Here is a 27,252-nt window from a genome sequence, read left to right as displayed (position 1 = left end):
TGAATTATGGCAGCCTTAATCTTAATTGCCAAAAAAGGGAAGCAACCAAAACGCCCTTTAATGGTGAATGGAGGGGAAAAAAGTTGTCCATTCATTCCGTACTATTTAGTGAAAAAAAGTATTGAGCTATTAAACCATGCAGAAACATGAATCTGAAATGCATTTTGATAAATGAAAAAAGCAGTTTGCAAAAGCTACAAACTGCATCATTTCATTTATAAGACATTCTGGAAAAGGTAAAACTATAAAGATAATGAACACATTGCTAGAGGTTAGGGGGATGTTAAATTGGTATAGCACAGAAGTTTTTAGTCTGATTAAACGATTCTATATAAAAACGTAATGGTGGATATATGGCACTATGTATTTATCAAAACCTGCAGAACTTCACAGCACAATGAACTTTTACATGGGCATATTAAAAAAAAAAATCCTTCAAGAAGTCACAGGATCTCAAGACCAAACAGAATGGGACAAAGAATCTAGCAGTATTACCAATGTCTGAGACAACCTCACTGAAGAGGGTGGAGGAAAAGATGCTAGCCTAAGCAATGAGGGAAATGAGATCTCTAAAGTCAAAAGGAACTTAATGAAGTTGTTTCTCCTGGGGATAGGTGTTAACAATTCTGAGACCACTGTACATGTACACTGGAATCAATTAAATCAAAATGGATGGTGGGAACAAGTTTTCTCACAGTTGGAGTACGTTACAGATAAGCAAGGGAAAGAGACTAGAATGGTCCACGTGGTAATGGATTAGTGTTGGAGACCTCCACATGAACTCATTTTCAGCTCAGTATCAATAAATATTGTCACATATAAAAATCCTTATAGTTATGTGTATGTACACAAGTGAGTATTTACACATCTATTTCCTTACTGTGCCACCTGAGGGGGCCTAAAAACAATGGCTCCCGGGTAGCCATGGGTTCACCTGACCCTCAGATCTTGGTTTTAATACCATTCACCAATAAAAACAACCAGAGCTGCTTGGGGGGAAAAGACAACTGATTCTAAGACTGGGGCAGGAAAAATACAAGAGGAATCTGGAGATATCTTGAATTGCCAGAAAGTAAGTTAGCACTCAAAACAAAAACAAAGACGAGACAAAAACCACAGTCATGTGAGTAGGTCAGTAGGACATGGGAACAAACTTAAGGAACTCCTGGTGGCTGAAGCTAGAATAAGTTATCAATAAAATAAAGTAGTACTGCATTATAAACCCAAGTATAGGAGTCATGAGTCCCTACTGCTGTAATTTACTCAAAAAATGGAGAATAGACAATCTGTACAGAATCCCAAATAACTTACGCAGCTATTCCACGTTCAGAGAGGTAGAACCTAACGCCCCCCTCCTTATGGATGGGTGGCACATCATAGGTTTCTTCCAAAGACTAGAGGATGGAAATAAGGGAAAGAAGTAATTTTACACTGGAGAAAACAGAACAACAGTCTCAGCCAGGTGATCAAGGAATTCTCCTGCCTCAAACTGCACCATAATGTTAAACAAGAAGGAAGAAGCAGAGATTATGGAAGAGACAAATGTCCAATTTCTGTTGTTGCTGCTCTATGTAGCCATGCTCTGATCCAGACTCCATTCCCCAAACACAGCTCACCCAAGGCTTGTCTGGAAAGTTTCAGATGAGTTTCACTAGTGATGCAGTAAACCCAAACTGAGAGATAATGAAAGTAAGAACTGGGCCAGAGTGTGAATTTTTCTTTCTCAAAGTTTGGCTCTGACCCTGTGATTGGCAGAGTCAGCCTCGTGTTTTCTGTTGTGTGTTGAACCATGCCTCCCCCTGACGGTGTCCTCGGAAGCTTCAAAAGAACGTCAGTGAAAACCCAGATCAGAAATAAGCAACTAAGCAAATGTCTCTCAAAAAGAAAGGGAATTGAGGGGGAGAATCTGCTCCTTTCTTGGCTCCAGAGACTGTGGCGCCAGAGAGTTAGGTGAGAAAGTTAGGTGAGTCTTTCTCTGCCTCTCTGATTCTCTGCAGCTGGGGAAAGCTCTGTGCGTTCAAGAACTCATGTGATTAGATTGGGCCTAGCTGGACAATGCAGAATCCCCTCACCATATTTAAGATTCTTAACTTCAATCACCTATGCAAAGTCCTTTTGCCATATACAATTAACATGCATCAGTTCTAAGAATGAGAACACAGATATTTTGGGTGGCCACTCTGTCACATCTTAGAATTGTAGATTCCTATGTATCTGTAGTTATTCACTGGTTATTAGCTCCCACAGACATCTCAAACGTGTGATCTCCAAAACTAAATTAATATTCCACCAAATTTATTTCTTCCTCGACAGGGGATAGATCCATCCAACAACTTAAGCTTGAGGCTGAAACCCATTTTTTCCACAATCCTTCATCAGATTGTTTAATCTGCTCATTTTAATTCCTAAATATTTCTTCAATCTAACCCTGCCCTGCACTTCTCCTACCATTACCTACACTTGTGCATTTTTCATTTACCTGAAAAGAAAGTACTTCTGGATTAAAGGGGTCTGGCCTTTTGCTAGTTGGTGGAGCTACTGATGTAAGGTACCCATGTCGTCTCCTTTAATGGGATTTACAGACAAGCACGGAAAACACACATTAAAAAAATAAACATGTATAATAAATGTCCGGGAAGAGGACATGCCTGATCCTTATGATCCAGTACCCCGGGTGAAGTTTTCAAAAACTGAGGTTCAAAATTTGTGAATTTTCTAGAAAGGCGCTATCAAGCTAACACCATGAATTTGTGTGTCATCCTTGTGCAGGGTCATGCTAATCTCTGTATTGTTCCAATTCTAATATATGTGCTGCCAAAGTGAGCACAAGCTGACTAACTTAAATGCACTCAAAATAAGTACGTTTATGTATATGCCACTTTTCCCTGATTCTGTAATATAAATATGGAAAAGAAGACTAACAAATTACATGTTAAATATGGCAACTTACTTTTAATCAAGCTAGAATGGCTTTTTGAACTCATCTTGATAAAATGTTATCCAAATGGAGTTAACTTTCAGACTAGATATAATGAATCCCACACTAGATACAATCCCACACTAGATATGACTCAGAATGCCTGAAATAAGGCCTGTTGAGATGCATTTTAAACAAGTACCCCATGAGTTGTTGTACACATTAACATTAGGAAATTATTGAACCAATTTCAACTCACCCACTTCTGTGGGACTTACTTCCAGCTTCTATAGTCTGTCCACATTCCTCAGCCCATGACCTCTTTTTATCTTCAAAGCCAGGAACAGCGGGTGAAATCCTCAACCTGCAATTCTCGGACCCCTCTCTGACCAGAGCCGGGACAGTTTTTCTGCTTTGAGAGAAAGACGCAAGTGATTAGATTGGTTCCACCTGGGTAATCCAGATGTCTCTCCTTGTTTCAGAATCCTTCGAATTAATTCCACCTCTGTAAAGTCTCTTAAGCCACGTAAAGCAACAGAATCAAAAGTTCCAGGAAGGGGTGCCTGGGTGGCTCAGTCAGTTGCGCAATTGCCTTTGGCGCGGGTCATGATCTCGGGGTCCTGGGATCAAGCCCCAAGTCAGGCTCCCTGCTCAGTGGGGGAGTTTGCTTCTCCCCCCTCCCCCTTCTCATGCTCGCTCTCTCTCTTTCAAATAAATAATTAAAATGTTCCAGGGTTTAGGAGGTGGGCATCTTCGAGGGGAGGGGAAATAATTCTTCCTACCACAGTGTACCCTGTGTACTAAAAGCCCCCGTTTTTTTATGGAAGTATAGTTTACATATAATGTTACATCAGTTTCAGGTGTAAAAACATAGTGATTCATCAACTCTAGGTGCTATGTTGAGAGTCCTTTCTAAGCTGCTACACTTTAAGCACTGTATTGATATTAGTACATTCCCTTTACCCAAGTGGAAACAAAGAGTAGAGAGAAAACTTTCAAGAGACATATTAACGAGACGTTTTACTACTCAACTTTTGATCCAAAATGGAGTCTTAAATTCAAAGAGAGAAGCGGTGTCTTCCAATATTCTACATGGGTCTCTATTTGACTTCTAATACTAATATGCATTTAACGTCATATAAAACTTAAATAAATGGCCAATAGCTTAATGGTTCTCTTAGGAGCTTCACAGGGCTAAAGGAACTTAGAGTCTTACTTTAGTGAGTCATTGAATTAGGACTCTCCAGAGAAACAGAACCAATAGGATATGTGGAATATAGAAAGAGACTTATTCTGAGGGATTGGCTCACACAGTTATGGAGGTTGAGTAGTCCCACGGCATGCTGTCGGCAACCTGGGGGCCCATGACAATGAATGGTGTAGTTCTAGTCCAAACCCAAAGCTTGAGAACCAGAGGGGCCAGTGGTATAAATCCCAATCCAAGTGTGAAGGCCCAAGAAATTGGAGCGCTAAAGTCTGAGGGCAGGAGAAGATGGATGTCCCATCTTTTTTTTTTTTAATAATTTTTTATTGTTATGTTAATCACCATACATTACATCATTAGTTTTTGATGTAGTGTTCCATGATTCATTGTTTGTGCATAACACCCAGTGCTCCACGCAGAATGTGCCCTCTTTAATACCCATCACCAGGCTAACCCATCCCCCCACCCCCCTCCCCTCTAGAACCCTCAGTTTGTTTTGCAGAGTCCATCGTCTCTCATGGTTCGTCTCCCCCTCCGACTTACTCTCCTTCATTCTTCCCCTCCTGCTATCTTCTTCTTCATTTTTTTTAACATATATTGCATTATTTGTTTCAGAAGTACAGATCTGTGATTCAACAGTCTTGCACAATTCACAGCGCTCACCATAGCACATACCCTCCCCAATGACTATCACCCAGCCACCCCATCCCTCCCACCCCCCACCACTCCAGCACCCTCAGTTTGCTTCCTGAGATTAAGAATTCCTCTTATCAGTGAGGTCATATGATACATGCCTTTCTCTGATTGACTAATTTCACTCAGTATAAGATCCTCCAGTTCTATCCACGTCGTTGCAAATGGCAAGATCTCATTCCTTTTGATGGCTGCATAATATTCCATCGTGTATATATACTACCTCTTCTGTATCCATTCATCTGTCGATGGACATCTTGGCTCTTTCCACAGTTTGGCTATTGTGGACATTGCTGCTATAAACATCGGGGTGCACGTACCCCTTCGGATCCCTACATTTGTATCTTTGGGGTAAATACCCAGTACTGCAATTGCTGGATCGTAGGGTAGCTCTATTTTCAACTGTTTGAGGAACCTCCATACTGTTTTCCAGAGGGGTTGCACCAGCTTGCATTCCCACCAACAGTGTAGGAGTGTAGGAAGGTTCCCCTTTCTCTGCATCCCCACCAACATCTGTCATTTCCTGACTTGTTAATTTTAGCCATTCTGACTGGTGTGAGGTGGTATCTCATTGAGGTTTTGATTTGGATTTCCCTGATGCCGAGCGATGTTGAGCACTTTTTCATGTGTCTGTTGGCCATTTGGATGTCTTCCTTGGAAAAATGTCTGTTCATGTCTTCCGCCCATTTCTTGATTGGATTATTTGTTCTTTGGGTGTTGAGTTTGATAAGTTCTTTATAGATTTTGGATACTAGCCCTTTATCTGATATGTCATTTGCAAATATCTTCTCCCATTCTGTCGGTTGTCTTTTGGTTTTGTGGACTGTTTCTTTTGCTGTGCAAAAGCTTTTTATCTTGATGAAATCCCAATAGTTCATTTTTGCCCTTGCTTCTGTTGACTTTGGCGATGTTTCTAGGAAGAAGTTGCTACGGCTGAGGTCGAAGAGGTTGCTGCCTGTGTTCTCCATTAGGATTTTGATGGACCCTGTCTCACGTTTAGGTCGTTCAACCATTTGGAGTCTATTTTTGTGTGTGGTGTAAGGAAATGGTCCAGTTTCATTCTTCTGCATGTGGCTGTCCAATTTTCCCAACACCATTTGTTGAAGAGACCGTCTTTTTGCCATTGGACATGCTTTCCTGCTTTGTCAAAGATGAGTTGACCAGAGAGTTGAGGGTCCATATCTGGGCTCTCTATTCTGTTCCATTGATCTATGTGTCTGTTTTTGTGCCAGTACCATACTGTCTTGATGATGACAGCTTTGTAATGGAGCTAGAAGTCCGGAATTGTGATGCCGCCAGCTTTGCTTTTCTTTTTCAAGATTCCTCTGGCTATTCGGGGTCTCTTCTGGTTCCATACAAATTTTAGGATTATTTGTTCCATTTCTTTGAAAAAAGTGGATGGTATTTTGATGGGGATTGCATTGAATGTGTAGATTGCTCTAGGTAGCATTGACATCTTCACAATGTTTGTTCTTCCAATCCATGAGCATGGAACGTTTTTCTATTTCTTTGTGTCTCCCTCAATTTCTCTCATGAGTATTTTATAGTTTTCTGAGTACAGATCCTTTGCCTCTTTGGTTAGATTTATTCCTAGGTATCTTATGGTTTTGGGTGCAATTGTAAATGGGATCGACTCCTTGATTGTCTCTCTTCTGTCTTGTTGTTGGTGTATAAGAATGCCACTGACTTCTGTGCATTGATTTTATATCCTGCCACTTTAGTGAATTCCTGTATGAGTTCTAGCAGTTTTGGGGTGGAGCCTTTAGGGTTTTCCACATACAGTATCATATCATCTGCAAAGAGTGAGAGTTTGGCTTCCTCTTTGCCGATTTGGATGCCTTTGATTTCTTTTTGTTTTCTGATTGCTGTGGCTAGGACTTCTAATACTATGTTGAATAGCAGTGGTGAGAGTGGACATCCCTGCCGCGTTCCTGACCTTAGGGGAAAAGCTCTCAGCTTTTCCCCATTGAGAATGATATTCGCTGTAGGTTTTTCATAGATGGCTTTTATGATATTGAGGGATGTACCCTCTGTCCGTATACTCTGAAGAGTTTTGGTCAAGAAAGGATGCTGTACTTTGTCAAATGCTTTTTCTGCATCTATTGAGAGGATCATATGATTCTTGTTCTTTCTTTTGTTAATGTATTGTATCACGTTGATTGATTTGCGGATGTTGAACCAAACTTGCAGCCTGGGGATAAATTCCACTTGGTCGTGGTGAATAATCCTTTTAATGTACTTTGGAACCTATTGGCTAGTATTTTGATGAGAATTTTTGCATCCATGTTCATCAAGGATATTGGTCTGTAATTCTCCTTTTTGATGGGGTCTTTGTCTGGTTTTGGGATCTAGGTAATGGTGGCCTCATAAAATGAGTTTGGAAGTTTTCCTTCCATTTCTATTTTTTGGAATAGTTTCAGGAGAATAGATATTAATTCTTCTTTAAATGTTTGGTAGAATTCCCCTGGGAAGCCATCTGGCCCTGGGCTTTTGTTTCTTGGGAGATTTGTGATGACTACTTCCATTTCCTTAGTGGTTATAGGTCTGTTCAGATTTTCTATTTCTTCCTGGTTCAGTTTTGGTAGTTGATACATCTCTAGGAATGCACCCATTTCTTCCAGGTTATCTAATTTGCTGGCATAGAGTTGCTCATAATATGTTCTTATAATTGTTTGTATTTCTTTGGTGTTGGTTGTGATCTCTCCTCTTTCATTCATGATTTTGTTGATTTGGGTCCTTTCTCTTTTCTTTTTGATAAGTCAGGCCAGGGGTTTATCAATCTTGTTAATTCTTTCAAAGAATCAGCTCCCAGGTTCGTTGATCTGTTCTACTGTTCTTTTGGTTTCTATTTCATTGATTTCTGCTCTGATCTTTATTATTTCTCTTCTCCTGCTGGGTTTAGGCTTTATTTGCTGTTTTTTCTCTAGTTCCTTTAGGTGTAGGGTTAGGTTGTGTATTTGAGACCTTTGTTGTTTCTTGAGAAAGGCTTTATTGCTATATACTTTCCTCTCAGGACTGCCTTTGCTGTATCCCAAAGATTTTGAACAGTTGTGTTTTCATTTTCATTTGTTTCTATGAATTTTTTTAATTCTTCTTTAATTTCCTGGTTGACCCATTCATTCTTTAGTAGGATGCTCTTTAGCCTCCATGTATTTGAGTTCTTTCCAACTTTCCTCTTGTGATTCAGTTCTAGTTTCAAAGCATTGTGGTCTGAAAATATGCAGGGAACAATCCCAATCTTTTGGTACTGGTTGAGACCTGATTTGTGACCTACGATGTGATCTATTCTGGAGAATGTTCCATGGACACTAGAGAAGAGTGTGTATTCCATTGCTTTGGGATGGAATGTTCTGAATATGTCTGTGAAGTCCATTTGGTCCAGTGTGTCATTTAAAGTCTTTATTTCCTCGTTGATCTTTTGCTTAGATGATCTGTCCATTTCAGTGAGGGGAGTGTTAAAGTCCCTCACTATTATTGTATTGTTGTCAATGTGTTTCTTTGTTTTTGTTATTAATTGCCTTATATAATTGGCTGCTCCCATGTTAGGGGATTAGATATTTACAGTTGTTACATCTTCTTGTTGGATAGACCCTTTAAGTAGGATATAGTGTCCTTCTTCATCTTTTATTGCAGTCTTTGTTTTAAAATCTAATTTGTCTGATATAAGGATTGCCACCCCAGCTTTCTTTTGATGTCCATTAGCATGGTAAATCGTTTTCCACCCCTTCACGTTCAATGTGGTGGTGTCTTTGGTTCTAAAATGAGTCTCTTGCAGACAGCATATCGTTGGGTCTTGTTTTTTAATCCAATCTGATAGCCTGTGTCTTTTGATTGGGACATTGAGCCCATTTACATTCAGGGTAACTATTGAAAGATATGAATTTAGTGCCATTGTATTGCCTGTAAGGTGACTGTTACTGTATATTGTCTGTGTTCCTTTCTGATCTATGCTGCTTTTAGGCTCTCTCTTTGCTTAGAGGACCGCTTTCAATATTTCTTGAAGGGCTGGTTTTGTGTTTGCAAATTCCTTTAGTTTTTGTTTGTCCTGGAAGCTTTTTATCTCTCCTTCCATTTTCAGTGACCGCCTAGCTGGATATAGTATTCTTGGCTGCATATTTTTCTCGTTTAGTGCTCTGAAGATATCATGCCAGGCCTTTCTGGCCTGCCAGGTCTCTGTGGATAGGTCTGTTGCCAATCGAATGTTTCTACCATTATAGGTTACCTATCTCTTCTCCCGAGCTGCTTTCAGGATTTTCTCTGTTTCTGAGACTCGTAAGTTTTACTATTAGATGTCGGGGTGTTGACCTATTTTTATTGATTTTGAGAAGGGTTCTCTGTGCCTCCTGGATTTTGATGCCTTGTTTCCTTCCCCACATTAGGGAAGTTCTCTGCTATAATTTGCTCCAATATACCTTCTGCCCCTCTCTCTCTTTCTTCTTCTTCTGGGATCCCAATTATTCTAATGTTGTTTCGTCTTATCGTATTGCTTATCTCTCAAATTCTGCCCTCGTGATCCTGTAGTTGTTTCTCTCTTTTTCTCAGCCTCTTTATTTTCCATCATTTTGTCTTCTATATCGCTGATTCTCTCTTCTGCCTCATTTATCCTAGCAGTTAGTGCCCCCATTTTTGATTGCACCTCATTAATAGCCTTTTTGATTTCGACTTGGTTAGATTTTAGTTCTTTTATTTCTCCAGAAAGGGTGTTTCTAATAACTTCCATGGTTTTTTCAAGCCCAGCTAGTATCTGTAAAATCATGATTCTGAACTCTAGGTCTGACATCGTACTAAAGTCTGTATTGAGTAGGTCCCTGGCAGACGGTACTACCTCTTCTTCTTTTTGCTGAGGTGATTTTTTTCGTCTTGTCATTTTGTCCAGAGGAGATTAGATGAATGAGAGAACAAAATGCTAAGAGGTTAACAACGTCCCCAGGAAATATACTCTATACAAATCAGAAAAGACCTGAAACCAGGGGAAAAGAAAGGGAAAGAAAAAAAAAAGAAAGAGAAAAAAAGGAAAAAAGAAAAAGATAAAAACAAACGAAAACAGAACAAAACAAAAATACAGAATATGATCAAATATGATCAGACTAGTGTATAGATCAGTGCCACACACTAGATTTTGGGCATATTTTGGTCTGTTAGAAGAAAGTGTCTCCTAATATTTTAAAGGAAGAAAGACTTATATATGTACAAAATAAGGGTTGATACAATGAAGGGATGGAAGATGACTGTAAAGATGAAAATTATAAAAGATTTTATATAAGGAATTGATAAGATAAGAATTTGTTTGAAAAAAGAAAGGAGAAGATTAAAAAACAAAGAAGAAAAAGAAAAAAGAAAAGGGAGAGAATGTGATCAGGCAGAAGACTAGAACAAAGCCATACACTAGTGATTTAGGGTATATTTTGATCTGTTAGAAGAAACTGTATCTCAAAATTTTAAAGAGAGAACTTATATATATATGCCAAAAATAAGGGCAACTACTATGAAGGGATAAAATATGACTCTAAAAAATGAAAAATAAAATTTTTTTAAAAGGGATTGATAAGATGTTGGTTGAAAAAGGGAAAAAGAAAAATTCAAAAAAAGAAAAAAACAGTTAAAAAATCAACTTTGAAAAACTAATGAATCATGGTAAAAAAGCCATGAATTCTATGTGCAGTATTCCCCTAACGCTGGAATTCTCCTGTTCTCATTGGTCGGTAAATTTGGTCTTGGCTTGCTGGCTGTTCGTGCTGATCCTCTAGCGGAGGGGCCTGTTGTCATGGTTCCCAAATGTCTTTGCGGAGGCGGAATTGCCCCGCCCTTGTGAGTCCCGGCTAAGCAAATCTGCTCAGGTTTGCTCTTCGGTGCTTTTGTTCCCTCCAAGCTCTCGGTGCAGCTTTGGAGGACCAGACTGAAAATGGTGGCCTCCCAATCTCTGCCTGGAGGAGCTGAGAACTCAGGGCCCCACTCCTCAGTCCACCCCCAGAGAAAAGCAGTCACTCCCGTGTCCCTGGTCTCCGGCTGCACTCCGTGCTCACCTGGCCTGTGACTGAGTGTTTCTATCCCTGGCACCCGACCCCGTGTGGAGTCTCCAAACCCAGCAGATCCCTGATGCACTCCCGCGCCGCTCCTCCTGGGGGAGGAAGGGGAGTCTCCCCGGATCTGCCGCTTGTGGGTCCCTGCTGGAGGAGCAGTGGCCCGACTGGGCCGCAGATCACAGTTTATGGCAACCCCGAGCTGAGAGCCCATGCCTTGGCTCCGTCTCTGCAGTCGGCTTCCCTGCTCCAATACCTGGGAGCTCTGGCGCACTCAGGCACCCCCGGTCTTTCTGTGACCCCGAGGGTCCTGAGACCACACTGTCCCGCGAGGGTTCCACCCCCCCGCTTAGCCACTGGAGTGACGTCCCTCAGAGGAGTCGACTTCTAAAAGGTCCGATTTTGTGCTCTGCGGCTCTATCACTTGCCAGAAGCGGCCGGCGGAGGCCCCCTCCCCCGCCGTCTCTCCTCCTGAATATTGCCTGGGACTCACTTCTCCGCACGTCCTACCTCCCAGTAAGTGGTTGCTTTTCTGTTCAGAGAGTTGTTGCTATTCTTCTCTTCGATCTCCTGTTGAGTTCGTAGGTGTTCAGAATGGTTTGGGCCCTATCCAGCTGAATTCCTGAGACCAGACGAAACCCAGGTCTCCTACTCCTCCGTCATCTTCCCCTCTCCTAACTCTTAACATCTTCCAGACATATTCTCCTAGCTGCTCTTAAACACCTGTGGTCCTATAACAGCCATTGTCCACAAACTGAAGTAGCTATTTTTCCTCTCATTAATTTTTTCTGTCTGTTTTTGTCATTTTGCCATCATTCTTCCCACCCTAGACACCTTGAAACCATCTTTTACTTTAAGGCTAAATACATAATGGATTCTCAATTTCTCTTAGATGTTGTTCAAAGTTTCATAGTTTAGGCACATTCCAGAAGCTAAATGACTTCTTGATGGAGCTTGACATAGTGAACCAAACTGGGAAAGACTCCTATTTTTGAAATCAATCACTAAAAAGTTTAAAGTTACAAAATAACTGGAATATTTAGAGGTGGTGAAAGAGGACTTCAACCACCTCCATTTTGACCTCAGTCTGTACTTTCTAATTGATTAAGTCCTTCTTTCCAGCTTATCTCTTAACTCTGGCAAGAGACCAGGAGAGAAAAATATCCGCTGATAGGAACTGAAGCATAAGCCCTTAAGCATAAGGACTGCCCTGAGCCGGCAAGACCCCAAGTGACTGACCCCAAGACAGTGATCAATTTTACCTTCATTGTCCACCTTCACGTACCTACCGACCTTTGTCACACATTTTCCTTATATAAACCTAGAAGTATTTTTGGCACTTTGGGGACAGTCTTTGGGAAATTAGTACATTGTCTTCCTGGTGTTAGCCTCAATAAAATAAATTCTTTTCTGGTTTCTCTGCCTTTGGATTTTGTTAGTGGTGGGTGGCCAAACCTTGTCTGTTTGGGAACCCCAGAGACAGGCGTTGTTGTGCTCCTGTGCCTCAGCTATAGTGGTTGGGAAATGACAACAAAAGTCAATACCAATTTTGGCACCTGGGTGGCTCGGTCTGTCAAATGTCTGCCTTTGGCTCAGGTCATGATCCCGGGATCCCGGGATTGAGTCCCATGTTGGGATCCCTGCTCCACGGGGAGCCTGCTTCTCCCTCTGCCTCTTTCTCTCTCTCTCTCTCTCATTAATAAATAAATAAAATCTTAAAAAAATCAATACCATTTTTATTGAAGGTGCTTTATGATGTCAAAATTCTTCACACATGTAACTATTATTTAAATGAAACACCTCCAACAGTTTTTAAATGATATACATTCCTCTGAAGATCTAACAAAAATATTTAATATAATTATAATAATAAAGTTGTTTTAAGATATCTATCTGTATTCTTTACTAATATAAATCTCTATTTTTTTATGATGTTCATCCCTCTGAGGGATGCATTGCTGGCCAAGAAAATAACAGGAAGAGAACTGAATCATCCCTTTCTAGCCACCATTCTCACTCACAGCTCTGACATTTTCCCTCTTCTCTGAGATTTGCACTTGTGGGGCTCCAATGGAGTAGGGACCAGCAGCAAGGGCAGTGAAAAAATTCATCAAAGGCAGAACAAAGGGGATAGAAGTTTATTGAATATGCTGCAAAAGAACAGCGGGCAGGATAGCAAGGGAGAGACACTCTGCCATGAGGTGGTGGTGAGGCGCTATAGTTATAGGGTGGAGTGAGGAACTATGGGGAAGTATGGAATTTTCCCTTTTTTGGTAACTGTGCCTGGTTATAAGTAGTCCATTTGTTAGTTAGGGCCTATGGCCATTTTGAGGTAGGTCACTTAATGAGCCTGCTTGTATTCAGGTCACAGGTCATGGTGGGCCCTTTTGCCTTGCTCAAGTTTCTATTGCTCAAGGCTGTTGCCTAAAAATGGCCTCTAGAGCACTTATTAAGATGACTTGGTTTTTATTCAAACAAGGGTAAACATGTTACTGCACTGCCCTTGAGAATGAAGCAAGTGAAAATGGCCTAAACTTTTACATAACAATGTGAAAAACTGTGTGGCGTAAGTATACTTGAAGACAAAGAGATGGACAAATTGCTCTCTCAATATTCCTTTGGTTCTATTGATTGAATGGAATGATTGATGTTTTCAGAGGTGTTTAATATCAAATTATGAGACCTATCACAGAAAATTAAAAGCATTAGTTCCCTAAGAATAAATTCAATAACTCAGTTTGCTTCTATCAAATAGGTATAATTCCCCCACTTTGGGGAAGATTAGCACAGCCCACCATGTAGATAAATGCATATTATCTTGGGTTGGGGGTAGGGGACGGAGTTTAAGCCGATGGTGAAGCAAAAGGCTGAGTACGAAGGGAAACATCTCTTTTACCCCACAGACGAACAGACCAAGAAAAGAGAAAAAATTGAAAATAGTGTCTTAACAGAGCTGCAATTTACTATCCGGTTTTCTCTATTTTCCATACTCTGTCCTTAATCCAATGATCTCTTCTCACAGCATAATGAAAATACCATATCCAAAAATGCAACACAACAAATATCACCCTTCACACTTCATATGCACTAATGCTAATTCTTTCCAGACAATTTAGATTTACTCTGCTGGAAAGAAAAGACATTTCGTTAATTCTCTTTACTTAGGCAGAAAGATATACTCAGGTAAAATATTTCCTTGGTATTCCATAGAAGACAGTCAGAATGTTTCCTGGAGTTTATGCCTTATTCAGCCTTGTACACTACAAAAAATCAACAAGTAAAGAGCCACATAAAATTTGATCAGGGTGATAGACTCTACGATGTTAAGAAACAGGATGTCACTGCCCGACTGCAACCATACCCAAACCCATACATATCTCATAATCCCAGATCCACCATCATTGTCACTGCAGATAATGCATTAATGCCAGGACTGCAACTATAACATGTATATGGAAAGATTTACCATACAAGCAGCCACTACCATATACTGCTCTAATACTGAAACTGGAAAAAAAAAAAAAAAAAAAGTGAAGCCTAGAAGTATTCAAATGGACATCAGTGGGACAAGAATGGTTTAGTTCAATTCAATCCAAACTTCAGCTCTTTTTGCTTTTGTATTTTGGCTCTTATATTTCCTTAAAACTACTGACCTTCTCATTCTTGACCATGAACTATGACTGAACTTCCACTCAAATTTCTTTTCTTCCTCTGTTTTGATGCATGGTCTAAATCCTGATGCCCAAGAAATGATTTCTCCCTTCCTCTTTGATGTCACCAACTTCTGCTTGTGCTTAGGGCTCCAAGAAATACTACTATCTGATCAGATTTGGAGTCTGTTGAGTAAGCTGAGATTAAGCTATACATGAGGCAATCAAAGGAGCAAATGAATCATGAAATACCAAATGACTACCATTTGCTTAGGATCCTGTTAGCTCTGGTGATGCTGCAATGATTGATTCCTATACTCAGAGAGCTTGGAATCTAGCTGGAGAGACTAGACTAACAAACACATAAGAGTAAAGCAAGACAGTCTAATCATGAGCCAAATGGTGCAGTGCAAAGTTGCCATGCTGTTAAGGTTCAGGGGAAGGGCATCAAAGGAGTCTAAAATATAGCTCAAGAGATCAGCCTAAACTAGATAACGAGGAGAAGAGAGGGTTTGGATAGGTAAAAAGAATAAATGTTCTAAGCAACATGAATATGATGCATAAAGGTAAAGATATGGAAATGATAAAAGTGAGTTCTCAAAGTGCTAAGATAATATGTGTATGCGTGTATGTCCCTAGTGGCCAAAACAGACAGAATCTACATCACGATTACAAGTGAGCTTGAATAAGGGCACCTGGCTGGCTCAGTCAGTTAAGCATCTTGATTTTGACTCAGGTCATGATCTCAGGGTCATGAGATTGGGCTGTGAGCTGTGTATGGAGCCTGCTTGGGATTCTCTCTTTCCCTCTCTCCCTTCCCCCATCACTTGTGTTCATGTGTGCTCTCTCTGTCTCTAAAAAACAAATAAATAAAAAACCAAGTGAGCTTAAACATATAAGGAGAGGCCTGACTCTTGATAAAATTTTGGAGGTAACAGATGGTTATTTTAGGCTAATGAACAGATATATTAGGCTAACAGAAGCCTGTGTAACAGATGAACCCCAGAATCTTAGTAGTTTAACATAATAAACATTACTTACTTATATGAAGTCCAAAATAGGTGTTTGTAATTGGAGATAAATTTGTATTTGGGTTGATTAAATAAATGATGTCATAGCTCATATATAACTTTCTGCCAACATATATTTCTTATAAACTCACTCAGCAAGCATCTTTTAAACATCTACTATATACCAGGCACTATGCTTGACTGACACTGGAAATAATGACTGAGGCAAAAGGCATGGGCTCTGCCCTCAAGAGCCCTCAGCTGCCGAGGAAACCAGACAAGAACACAAGTGAGTATTACATTGTCCGCTGTGGAACCCAGGGGAAGGAAGTATTTCACAGATTGTGGAAGCACAGAGCTCAAATTAGAGCCTTGTAGTGAGAGTTACTTGACTGTCCGCTGGGAACGGTTGCTCTAGTAAGTGTTTGAAATAAACATTACATGTAAATCCCCTGAGTTCAGTGGAAAAACACCTGACTTTTATCTATTGAATCTTATCAACTACAAAGATACCTGCCATACCACTGCTCTCCAAATGTGCGTGTTTATTTTTGTGTGTCTTCTTGTGGTATTATAAGCATATCTTATTGTTGATGGCCACCCCTGGACAGAATGTGGTCAGTTTTCCACAGGTGTATCACACTGGGAACGGGAGACAGGTTCTTATTCTGACTCTCCCAGTGACTAGGTGTGTTTGTCTCAGAGACTCATCGGGGGTTTAGTTTTCTCCTCGTACAAAAAATTATGAAGTCCCTTCCAGCTCCAGCTTGAAATACATACTTCTAATATTGTGACCAAATTTTATTTCTTTTCAGAACATTTCTCTAAAATGTAGTGTATTTGACACTGTCATGCTATTTACATAGTTATATACCTAGAAATGGTAGAGTGCACTGATTTCGGGTGTGAGCTTTGATGTCAGTCTGACACAGTTCAGATCCTGCAGAATACTCTTTTTAGCTGTGTGGGCAAGCTAGTAAACCTCTCTGTGTCTTAGTTTCTGTGAAGTGGACATAATAGGATTTATGTCATTTGGTTGATTCGAAGATTAAACATGCAGAGGGACCTAAATCTCCTTTGTTCACAGACCCCTATGTTAAATGTCTCCATAATTCCTTTCCCTGTGTCCCTAGGCCAAATGTAATTCTAAATAGTTCTATTTCTTAAGTAACTATTTCCAAACAACTATTAAGCCTTTGTGTCGTAACAACTTAAAGTAATAGCCACTGGAAAATATAGAACATATAATTTTTTTTAAATAGTACTGCAAAGATAAAATACTATTGCAAGGAATATATGTAATCTAAGGTTGACTCTGAAAAAGCTTGAGCTAGAAGCTACCACAGTGTCCAGCAGATTTCAAGTACCACACTATCTGTCTTAAACATATGAAATTGCTCAGAGCCTCTTTGAGTTTGCTACAATGATCCAGGGGTACACAGTTTGGGAATCACAGAGCTAATTCATATAAAACAAGAAGAACAGTGCCTGCCACAAACCAGGATTCAATAAATGTTAGCTCCTTATCGATTTTATCTCTGATTCAAACAAAAACCTACAGAGGTAAGTTTAAATTTTATTACAACTATCTTGAGATGAGGAAACTGAGCTTCTAGACGGCCAAGTATTTCACGCACTGACATTAGGAAGTGGAGAAAATAGAATTTTCATTCGGGCTTACCTGGATCCAAAGCCTGTATAAACTCTTTGCAAAATATATATCATACTGCTCTCTTTTAGTTCAAGACCTAGCTACACTGACACATCCTAAACTTTAGGTTTGTATGCATGTAGGCCGCAGAGTGATTAAGATAGCTATTTCCCCCATAGCTGAAGAGCAGCTGCTGTATTATACCCTATCAATAGATTTACATTTGCATGTTAAATTATGTAACATTCCACACAGAGGAGCACAAAAGATAATATATAACTGTGACCAAAATTTCACAGGTGTGAACATTTTCCCGTATTTGTTTCAAAATTTTTAAAGAAATAAAGTTACGCTCCAACTTACCAGCCTCTAGCTATTTCTTCTTTATTCCTTTCTCCTCAGAAAGACCCACTATTCCGAAGCTTGACTCATCACTGTGCACATTTTTGTTATTTCACTATACACATATGTGCATAGTGTCTACCAGGCACGCACACTCTGGGGGGCTGAGATCCATATATTTATGTGTTCTTTCTGATGTTGCATCCCCAGGGCCTAGAAGAGAGCCTAGCGCCTGGCAGGCACTCTGTAGATTTTCTGAATGATTAAGCTAATAGAGGCGTTGTTCCTATTTTTAAATGCCTCTCATTATTATCACATTATGTATTCTCTTGCAGTTTGCTTTTTTCTAACATTATGTTTCTGAGTTCAATCATATTGATGTGTGTCGATCTAGTTCATTCATCTGAATGGCTATGTAGTATTCCCCCAGCATATTATCCATCTGTTCCCCTAAGGACATTTAGATTTTACAGTATTATAAGATACTTCATTAAATATTATTGTACAAATTATAGTAACACTGACTCATTTTCCCATATTCACTAGATTGATAAAATTTACTATAATGATTAATCTAAGTATTGGTGGTAACTCTTATACACTGCTGGTGGGAGGTTGGCAAAATAATTAGTTAAATTCAAGATATGTAGATCCCTTGATCTAGCAAGACCACTTTCTAGGTATAGGTTGACAAGGACCTGAGTACAGGAATGTTCAAGCTCAATATTTTTTTAACAATAAATGTTATTTTCTGTTTTCTCTTGTTTTTGTTATGTATTGGTGTATAACAAATTTACCCCAAAACTTAGTGGCTAAAAATAGCCATTTTTTTTTAAACCATGAATTTTGTGGGTCAGTGATTTAGAAGTGGAATGGCAGGAACACCTGCATCTGCTCCATGATGAGGCCTCAGCTGGAAGGACTTGAACCCAGGGAGTGGAAATCATCTGAAAACATCTGTATTCACATGCCTGGGATTTGACGCTGGCTGTTGTCAGGACCCTTATCTAGAGCTTCTTAGATAATCTGCATGTAGCATCTTCCTTTGGCCTGAGCTTCCCCACAGCATGGTGGCCTCAAACATCTTCTATGGAGGCTCAGAGTCCCACCGCAGTTTGTCCCAGGAGAACCAGGTGGAAAGTGTATACCATTTCATTTCTTATGACCTACTCTCAGCAGCCACATGACATTCCGTTTACCATAGTCACTGGCCCATCCGGATTAAAGCACTTACACTGGAGACACAGACCTCATCTCTTAATGAGGGGAGAATCAAAGAACATGAAGGATGAGCAGCACGGTTGTAGCCACTTTTGGGGAAAAATAACATTTGCTACATCTCTCTGGTCCTCTTCCTCGCTCCCCCTCTCTTTTTCTCCATCTTCATTATGTTCTCTGAAATTATTAGGCATTTGGGCCTCTGTAAAAATCTGTGTGTCATGTCTAACTTCTAACTCACGCGCTATCTTTAATTATTAGTATTTCCACGTATAATGTAGTATTTTTATCAGCCTTTGCCACCACATACTATTATGTCAAATTTATTTCCCTAAATGGTTTTGTTCTTGAATGATAAACAAGTGAAACAAGCATTTACTTGCAGTATTCCTGCAGGCCTTGACCTGTTCTTCCAGACATGATTATCCTTCACGCTTTAGCCTTCTTCCCTCTGTAGTAGTAGGTTCTGCTCTTGTTAGAAAGAGCTACATAAAAATAATACTTATTCCATTATTATTTTGCTATTCTTTGGTAGAAAACATATCTCATGACTTACGTTTTATCCTTCACCTATTTGTAGTAAGTGCGTATATGACTTCCTGAGTTGCCCTGCATGTTCTGGACAACCTTAGAATTTTCTTTTGCATTCTATTTTAGAATTTATATATCAGCATACTCCCTCCTGAAATAAATTGCCCACCTCTCAGTCTAAAAAATTACATTAGCCTCTTTAAACATCACCTCAGAAAACCCTTGTTCTTCTAAAATAAGTTTACTTTTCTTTAGGGGTTTCCCCATGGGTTGTGGTACAGTCAAATGCCCAAGACAACCTTAGGGATTTTCCAACCTCATGAGTGGGTTAGACACTCAGAAATTAAAATTTTTAATTATGTGTGGCACTCAACATCTTTTCTTCTTTTTTTCTAGATCATCTAGGATGTTCAGGGCTTTTTTTGACACTTAATTTTTAGAAATTACTTTTGGCCTAATTAATGGAGTATCTCTTTTCTCTTTCTTCTCACCTTGTCAAGTCCCTGAATCTACTACTGTCAGGCATTTGGTCATATTTTTCATCTCAGTGATCATATTTTGTTTTTTTTAATGTAGGCACTGTAAAGATTCTGTGAAAATAGTATATAAACAGTAAAGAAGAAAAGCAATGGAAAAAGAAGGAAGTCAAGGCAAAAGTGTTGAAATCAAAGATTGAGTGGATTATCTAGCTCTTTCAAGTGGGCAACAAGAGTTGCTCTTTCTCCTCTCCCAACATTCTATTCCAGCTGTACCAACTCATCAGCATTCCCCAAGGTGCTTGGCCCTTCATGCCTATCCCTGCACATACAGGTTATGATGGCTAGAATGACCTTCCCTTTTCTTCTAATGAAATCTTACTCTCAGCTCAAATGTTATTTTCTCTGTATCAAATCGTGGTTTCTGTTTCAAGCACATAGTTATTTTCATGTCATACTGAATAGCTATTTCTGTGTCTCTCTCTCCCACAGAGTTCCTCAGGGCTGGACCCATGTTTACGCATTTCTGTAACCCTAGTAGCAGACAAATGCTTGCTAATTCGTGTATAATAAACAACTACCTTTATGACCTTGAATAAGTGACTTAGCCTGTATGTGCTTTCTGCATTCTAAAATGGAAATAATAATTGTATCTAATTTAAAAGACTGTTTTGAGGATTAAATGAAATAATCCATATAGAACACAATGCCTGACACTTAATTCATGTTCAGTCAATATTAGGCTGTCGTTGTTTTATATATTTTTAAAAATTTTGCATAAATTACCAATATCCTATAATTATAAATGGTCATGAAAATGAATGTTTTGGGGCACCTAGGTAGCTCAGTCAGTTAAGCATCCAACTCGATTTCGGCTCAGGTCATGATCTGAATTCATGGACTCCTGGGCTGAGGGTCCTGGGTCACTGGGCTCCACACGGAGCACAGAGTTTTCCAGTTCCTCTCCCTCTGCTCCTCACCACTTGCGGGCTCCTGCTCGCTCTCTAAAATAAATAAACAAAATCTTAAATAAAAAAAAAGAAAATGAATGTTTCATTTCTTAAGTTTTTTTTCTTATTTGCAAGATGGTCTAAATACCAATGTTAAACTAAGAGACATGCTTACCACTACAGTGAAATATCTTTCTATAGAAAGACTGTATGGAGGGTCTTCTCTCTCTGTAACAAAAATGCCAATTTGCAATATGACATCATCAAGTGCCTAGAGGGAAAAAATACTCAGAAGAACTGCTAATACTCTTGGCCATCAATGTACGTTCTGTTTGACTCTGGGATCTCATGTCTTGGTAGCTCTTTTATCAGTTGCCCTTTATCATGCAAATCATCAGCTATATTTCATGGTTTAAATTTTTCACATTAAAAAATCAGAACAGGGCCCCTGGGAAATCAGAACTTCCCTAATGTGGCTCAGTTGGTTAAGCAACTGCCTTCAGCTCGGGTCATGATCCTGGAGTCCTGGGATCGAGTCCCACATCAGGCTCCCAGCTCAGTGGGGAGCCTGCTTCTCCCTCTGACTCTCTCCCCCTCTCATGCTCTTTCTCTCTCACTCGCTCTCTAATAAATAAATAAAATCTTTAAAAAAAAAATCAGAACAGAAGATGGTGGAGGAGTAGGAGACCTGGATTTCGTCTGGTCTCAGGAATTCAGCTGGATAGGGATCAAACCATTCTGAACACCTACAAACTCAACAGGAGAGCGAAGAAAAGAATAGCAACAACTCTCTGAACAGAGAAGCAACCACTTTCTGGAAGGTAGGACGTGCGGAGAAGTGAATCCGAGGTGATATTCGGGAGGGTAGATGGCGGGGGAGGGGGCCTCCATCGGCAGCTTCTGGCAAGTGATAGAGCCGCGGAGCACAAAATCGGAATTTTAGAAGTCGGCTCTGCTGAGGGACGTCGCTCCAGTGGCTAAGCAGGGGGTGGAACCCTCACGGGACAGTGGGGTCTCAGGACCCTCGGGGTCACAGAAAGACCGGGGGTGCCTGAGTGCGGCAGAGCTCCCAGGTATTGGAGCGGGGAAGCTGGCTACAGAGATGAAGCCGAGGAGCAAGCTCTCAGCTCGGGGTTGCCATAAACTGTGATCAGTGACAGTCAGGCCACTGCTCCTCCTGCAGGGACCCAACAAGCGGCAGATCCGGGGAGACTCCCCTTCCTCCCCCAGGAGGAGCAGTGCGGGAGCGCACCGCAGGGATCTGCTGGGTTTGGAGACTCCACACCAAGTCGGGTGCCAGAGATAGAAATGATAGGTCACAGGCTGGGTGAGCACGGAGTGCAGCCAGAGACCGGGGAGATGGGAGTGACTGACTGCTTTTCTCTGGGGGCGCACTGAGGAGTGGGGCCCCGAGTTCTCGGTTCCTCCCAGGCAGAGATTGGGAGGCCGCCATTTTCACTCTCGTGCTCCAACGCTGCACGGAAACCTTGCAGGGAACAAAAGTTCCCGAGAGCAAACCCGAGCAGCTTGCTTAGCCCAGACCGGCAAGTGCGGGGCCATTCCGTCTCCGCAAAGATATTTGGGATCCATGGCAACTGGCCCCTCCCCCAGAAGATCAGCATGAACAGCCAGCAAGCCAAGACCAAGTTTACCGATCAATGAGAAAGGGAGAACTCCAGCCCTAGGGGACTACTGCACATAGAATTCATGGCTTTTTTACCATGATTCATTAGTCTTTCAAAGTTAAATTTTTTTAACTGTTTTTTTTTTAATTTTTCTTTTTCCCTTTTTCAACCAACATATTATCAATCCTGTTTTTAAAAAAACATTTTTATTTTTCATTTTTAGAGTCATATTCTATCCCTTCATAGTAGTTACTCTTATTTTTGGCATATATATATATATATATATAAGTTCTCTCTTTAAAATTTTGAAATACAGTTTCTTCTAACAGATCAAAATACACCCTAAATCTCTAGTGTATGGCTTTTTTCCAGTCTCCTGACTGATCACAATCTCTCCCCCTTTTTTCTTTCTTTCTTTCCTTTTTTTTAATCCTCTTCTTTATTTTTTCAAACACTTCTGATCAATTCCTTTTTTAAAACTTTTTATAATTTTCATCTTTACCGTCATATTCCATCCCCTCATCGACTCAACCCTTATTTAGTACATACATAAGTCTTTCTTTAAAATTTTAGGAGGCACTTTCTTCTAACAGACCAAAATACAGCCAAAATCTAGTGTGTGGCACTGATCTATGCACCAGCCTGATCATATTTGATCATATTCTGTTTTTGTTTGTTTTGTTCTGTTTTTGTTTGTTTTTATCTTTTTCTTTTTTTTCTCTTTCTTTTTTCTTTCTTTCCCTTTCTTTTCCCCTGGTTTCAGGGCTTTTCTGATTTGTTTAGAGTATATTTTCAGGGGACGTTGTTAACCTGTTAGCATTTTGTTCTCTCATTCATCTATTCTCCTCTGGACAAAATGACAAGACGAAAAAAATCACCTCAACAAAAAGAATAAGAGGTAGTACCGTCTGCCAGGAACCTACCCAATATGGACATTAGTGCGATGTCGGACCCAGAGTTCAGAATCATGATTTTAAAGATACTAGCTGGGCTTCAAAAAGCATAGAAGTTATTAGAGAAACCCTTTCTGGAGAAATAAAAGAACTAAAATTTAACCAAGTCGAAATCAAAAAGGCTATTAATGAGGTGCAATCAAAAATGGGGGCACTAACTGCTAGGATAAATGAAGCAGAAGAGAGAATCAGCGATATAGAAGACCAAATGATGGAAAATAAAGAGGCTGAGAAAAAGATAAACAACTACTGGAACACGAGGGCAGAATTTGAGAGATAAACGATACGATAAGATGAAACAACATTAGAATAATTGGGATCCCAGAAGAAGAAGAAAGAGAGAGAGGGGCAGAAGGTATATTGGAGCAAATTATAGCAGAGAACTTCCCTAATGTGGGGAAGGAAACAGGCATCAAAATCCAGGAGGCACAGAGAACCCCTCTCAAAATCAATAAAAATAGGTGAACACCCCGACATCTAGTAGTAAAACTTACAAGTCTCAGTGACAAAGAGAAAATATTGAAAGCAGCTTGGGAGAAGAGATAGGTAACCTATAATGGTAGAAACATTCGATTGGCAACAGACCTATCCACAGAGACCTGGCAGGCCAGAAAGGACTGGCATGATATCTTCAGAGCACTAAACGAGAAAAATATGCAGCCAAGAATACTATATCCAGCTAGGCGGTCACTGAAAATGGAAGGAGAGATAAAAAGCTTCCAGGACAAACAAAAACTAAAGGAATTTGCAAACTCGAAACCAGCCCTCCAAGAAATATTGAAAGCGGTCCTCTAAGCAAACAGAGAGCCTAAAAGCAGCATAGACCAGAAAGGAACACAGACAATATACAGTAACAGTCACCTTACAGGCAATACAATGGCACTAAATTCATATCTTTCAATAGTTACCCTGAATGTAAATGGGCTCAATGCCCCAATCAAAAGACACAGGCTATCAGATTGGATTAAAAAACAAGACCCATCGGTATGCTGTCTGCAAGAGACTCATTTTAGACCCAAAGACACCCCCAGATTGAAGGTGAGGGGGTGGAAAATCATTTACCATGCTAATGGACATCAAAAGAAAGCTGGGGTGGCAATCCTTATATCAGACAAATTAGATTTTAAAACGAAAGACTGTAATAAGAGATGAGGAAAGACACTATATCCTACTTAAAGGGTCTATCCAACAAGAAGATCTAACAACTGTAAATATCTATGCCCCTAACATGGGAGCAGCCAATTATATAACGCAATTAATAACAAAAGCAAAGAAACACATTGACAACAATACAATAATAGTGAGGGACTTTAACACTCCCCTCACTGAAATGGACAGATCATCTAAGCAAAAGATCAATGAGGAAATAAAGACTTTAAATGACACACTGGACCAAATGGACTTCACAGACATATTCAGAACATTCCATCCCAAAGCAATGGAATACACACTCTTCTCTAGTGCCCATGGAACAGTCTCCAGAATAGATCACATCCTAGGTCACAAATCAGGTCTCAACCGGTACCAAAAGTTTGGGATTGTTCCCTGCATATTTTCAGACCACAATGCTTTGAAACTAGAACTGAATCACAAGAGGAAAGTCGGAAAGAACTCAAATACATGGAGGCTAAAGAGCATCCTACTAAAGAATGAATGGGTCAACCAGGAAATTAAGGAAGAATTTCAAAAATTCACGAAAAGCAATGAAAATGAAAACACAACTGTTCAAAGTCTTTGGGATGCAGGAAAGGCAGTCCTGAGAGGAAAGTATATAGCAATAAAGCCTTTCTCAAGAAACAAGAAAGGTTTCAAATACACAACCTAACCCTACACCTAAAAGAGCTAGAGAAAAAACAGCAAATAAAGCCTAAACCCAGCAGGAGAAGAGAAATAATAAATATCAGAGCAGAAATCAATGAAATAGAAACCAAAAGAACAGTAGAACAGATCAACGAACCTGGGAGCTGGTTCTTTGAAAGAATTAACAAGATTGATAAACCCCTGGCCAGACTTATGAAAAAGAAAAGAGAAAGGACCCAAACAACAAAATCATGAATGAAAGAGAGATCACAACCAACACCAAAGAAATACAAACAATTATAAGAACATATTATGAGCAACTCTATGCCAGCAAATTAGATAACCTGGAAGAAATACATGCATTCCTAGAGATGTATCAACTACCAAAATTGAACCAGGAAGAAATAGAAAATCTGAACAGACCTATAACCACTAAGGAAATTGAAGCAGTCATCAAAAATCTCCCAAGAAACAAAAGCCCAGGGCCAGATGGCTTCCCAGGGGAATTCTACCAAACATTTAAAGAAGAATTAATATCTATTCTCCTGAAACTGTTCCAAAAAGTAGAAATGGAATGAAAACTTCCAAACTCATTTTTATGAGGCCACCATTACCTAGATCCCAAAACCAGACAAAGACCCCATCAAAAAGGAGAATTACAGACCAATATCCTTGATGAACATGGATGCAAAAATTCTCACCAAAATACTAGCCAATAGGATCCAACAGTACATTAAAGGATTATTCACCATGACCAAGTGGGATTCATCCCTGGGCTGCAAGCTTTGTTCAACATCCACAATCAATCAATGTGATACAATATATTAACAAAAGAAAGAACAAGAATCATATGATCCTCTCAATAGATGCAGAAAAAGCATTTGACAAAGTACAGCATCCTTTCTTGACCAAAACTCTTCAGAGTATAGGGATAGAGGGTACATACCTCAATATCATAAAAGCCATCTATGAAAAACCTACAGCAAGTATCATTCTCAATGGGGAAAAACTGAAAGCTTTCCCCCTAAGGTCAGGAACGCGGCAGGTATGTCCAATATCACCACTGCTATTCAACATAGTATTAGAAGTCCTAGCCACAGCAATCAGACAACAAAAAGAAATCAAAGGCATCCAAATCGGCAAAGAGGAAGTCAAACTCTCACTCTTTGCAGATGATATGATACTTTAAGTGGAAAACCCAAAAGACTCGACTCCAAAACTGCTAGAACTCAAACAGGAATTCACTAAAGTGGCAGGATATAAAATCAATGCACAGAAATCAGTGGCATTCCTATACACCAACAACAAGACAGAAGAGAGAGAAATTGAGGAGTTGATCCCATTTACAATCGCACCCAAAACCATAAGATACCTAGGAATAAATCTAACCAAAGAGGCAAAGGATCTGTACTCAGAAAACTATAAAATACTCATGAGAGAAATTGAGGAAGACACAAAGAAATGGAAAAACGTTCCATGCTCATGGATTGGAAGAACAAACATTGTGAAGATGTCAATGCTACCTAGAGCAATCTACACATTCAATGCAATCCCCATCAAAATACCATCCACTTTTTTCAAAGAAATGGAACAAATAATCCTAAAATTTGTATGGAACCAGAAGAGACCCCGAATAGCCAGAGGAATCTTGAAAAAGAAAAGCAAAGCAGGCGGCATCACAATTCCGGACTTCTAGCTCCATTACAAAGCTGTCATCATCAAGACAGTATGGTACTGGCACAAAAACAGACACAGAGATCAATGGAACAGAATAGAGAGCCCAGAAATGGACCCTCAACTCTCTGGTCAACTCATCTTTGACAAAGCAGGAAAGAATGTCCAATGGCAAAAAGACGGTCTCTTCAACAAATTGTGTTGGGAAAATTGGACAGCCACATGCAGAAGAATGAAACTGGACCATTTCCTTACACCACACACAAAAATAGACTCCAAATGGTTGAACGACCTAAACGTGAGACAGGAGTCTATCAAAATCCTAAAGGAGAACACAGGCAGCAATCTCTTCGACCTCAGCTGCAGCAACTTCTTCCTAGAAACATCGCCAAAGGCAAGGGAAGCAAGGGTAAAAATGAACTATTGGGATTTCATCAAGATAAAAAGCTTTTGCACAGCAAAAGAAACAGTCCACAAAACCAAGAGACACCCGACAGAATGGGAGAAAATATTTGCAAATGACATATCAGATAAAGGG

The 27,252-nt window shown here is 39.9% G+C and overlaps 1 non-coding gene across 1 annotated transcript; it reads right to left on the bottom strand.

Annotated features, from left to right (window-relative positions):
* Nucleotides 1-2,717: 2,717 nt before the first annotated feature.
* On the bottom strand, nucleotides 2,718-2,827 carry LOC113912068. Its single transcript, XR_003516694.1, has one exon. It is a non-coding gene; the product is annotated as a U6 spliceosomal RNA (small nuclear RNA).
* Between the last annotated feature and the right edge of the window lie 24,425 nt (nucleotides 2,828-27,252).

Source organism: Zalophus californianus, chromosome 12 (genome assembly GCF_009762305.2).
Source record: "Zalophus californianus isolate mZalCal1 chromosome 12, mZalCal1.pri.v2, whole genome shotgun sequence".
NCBI lineage: Eukaryota > Metazoa > Chordata > Mammalia > Carnivora > Otariidae > Zalophus > Zalophus californianus.
Note: the sequence above shows the minus strand (reverse complement) of the source record. Positions and strands in the feature narration are given on the sequence as shown.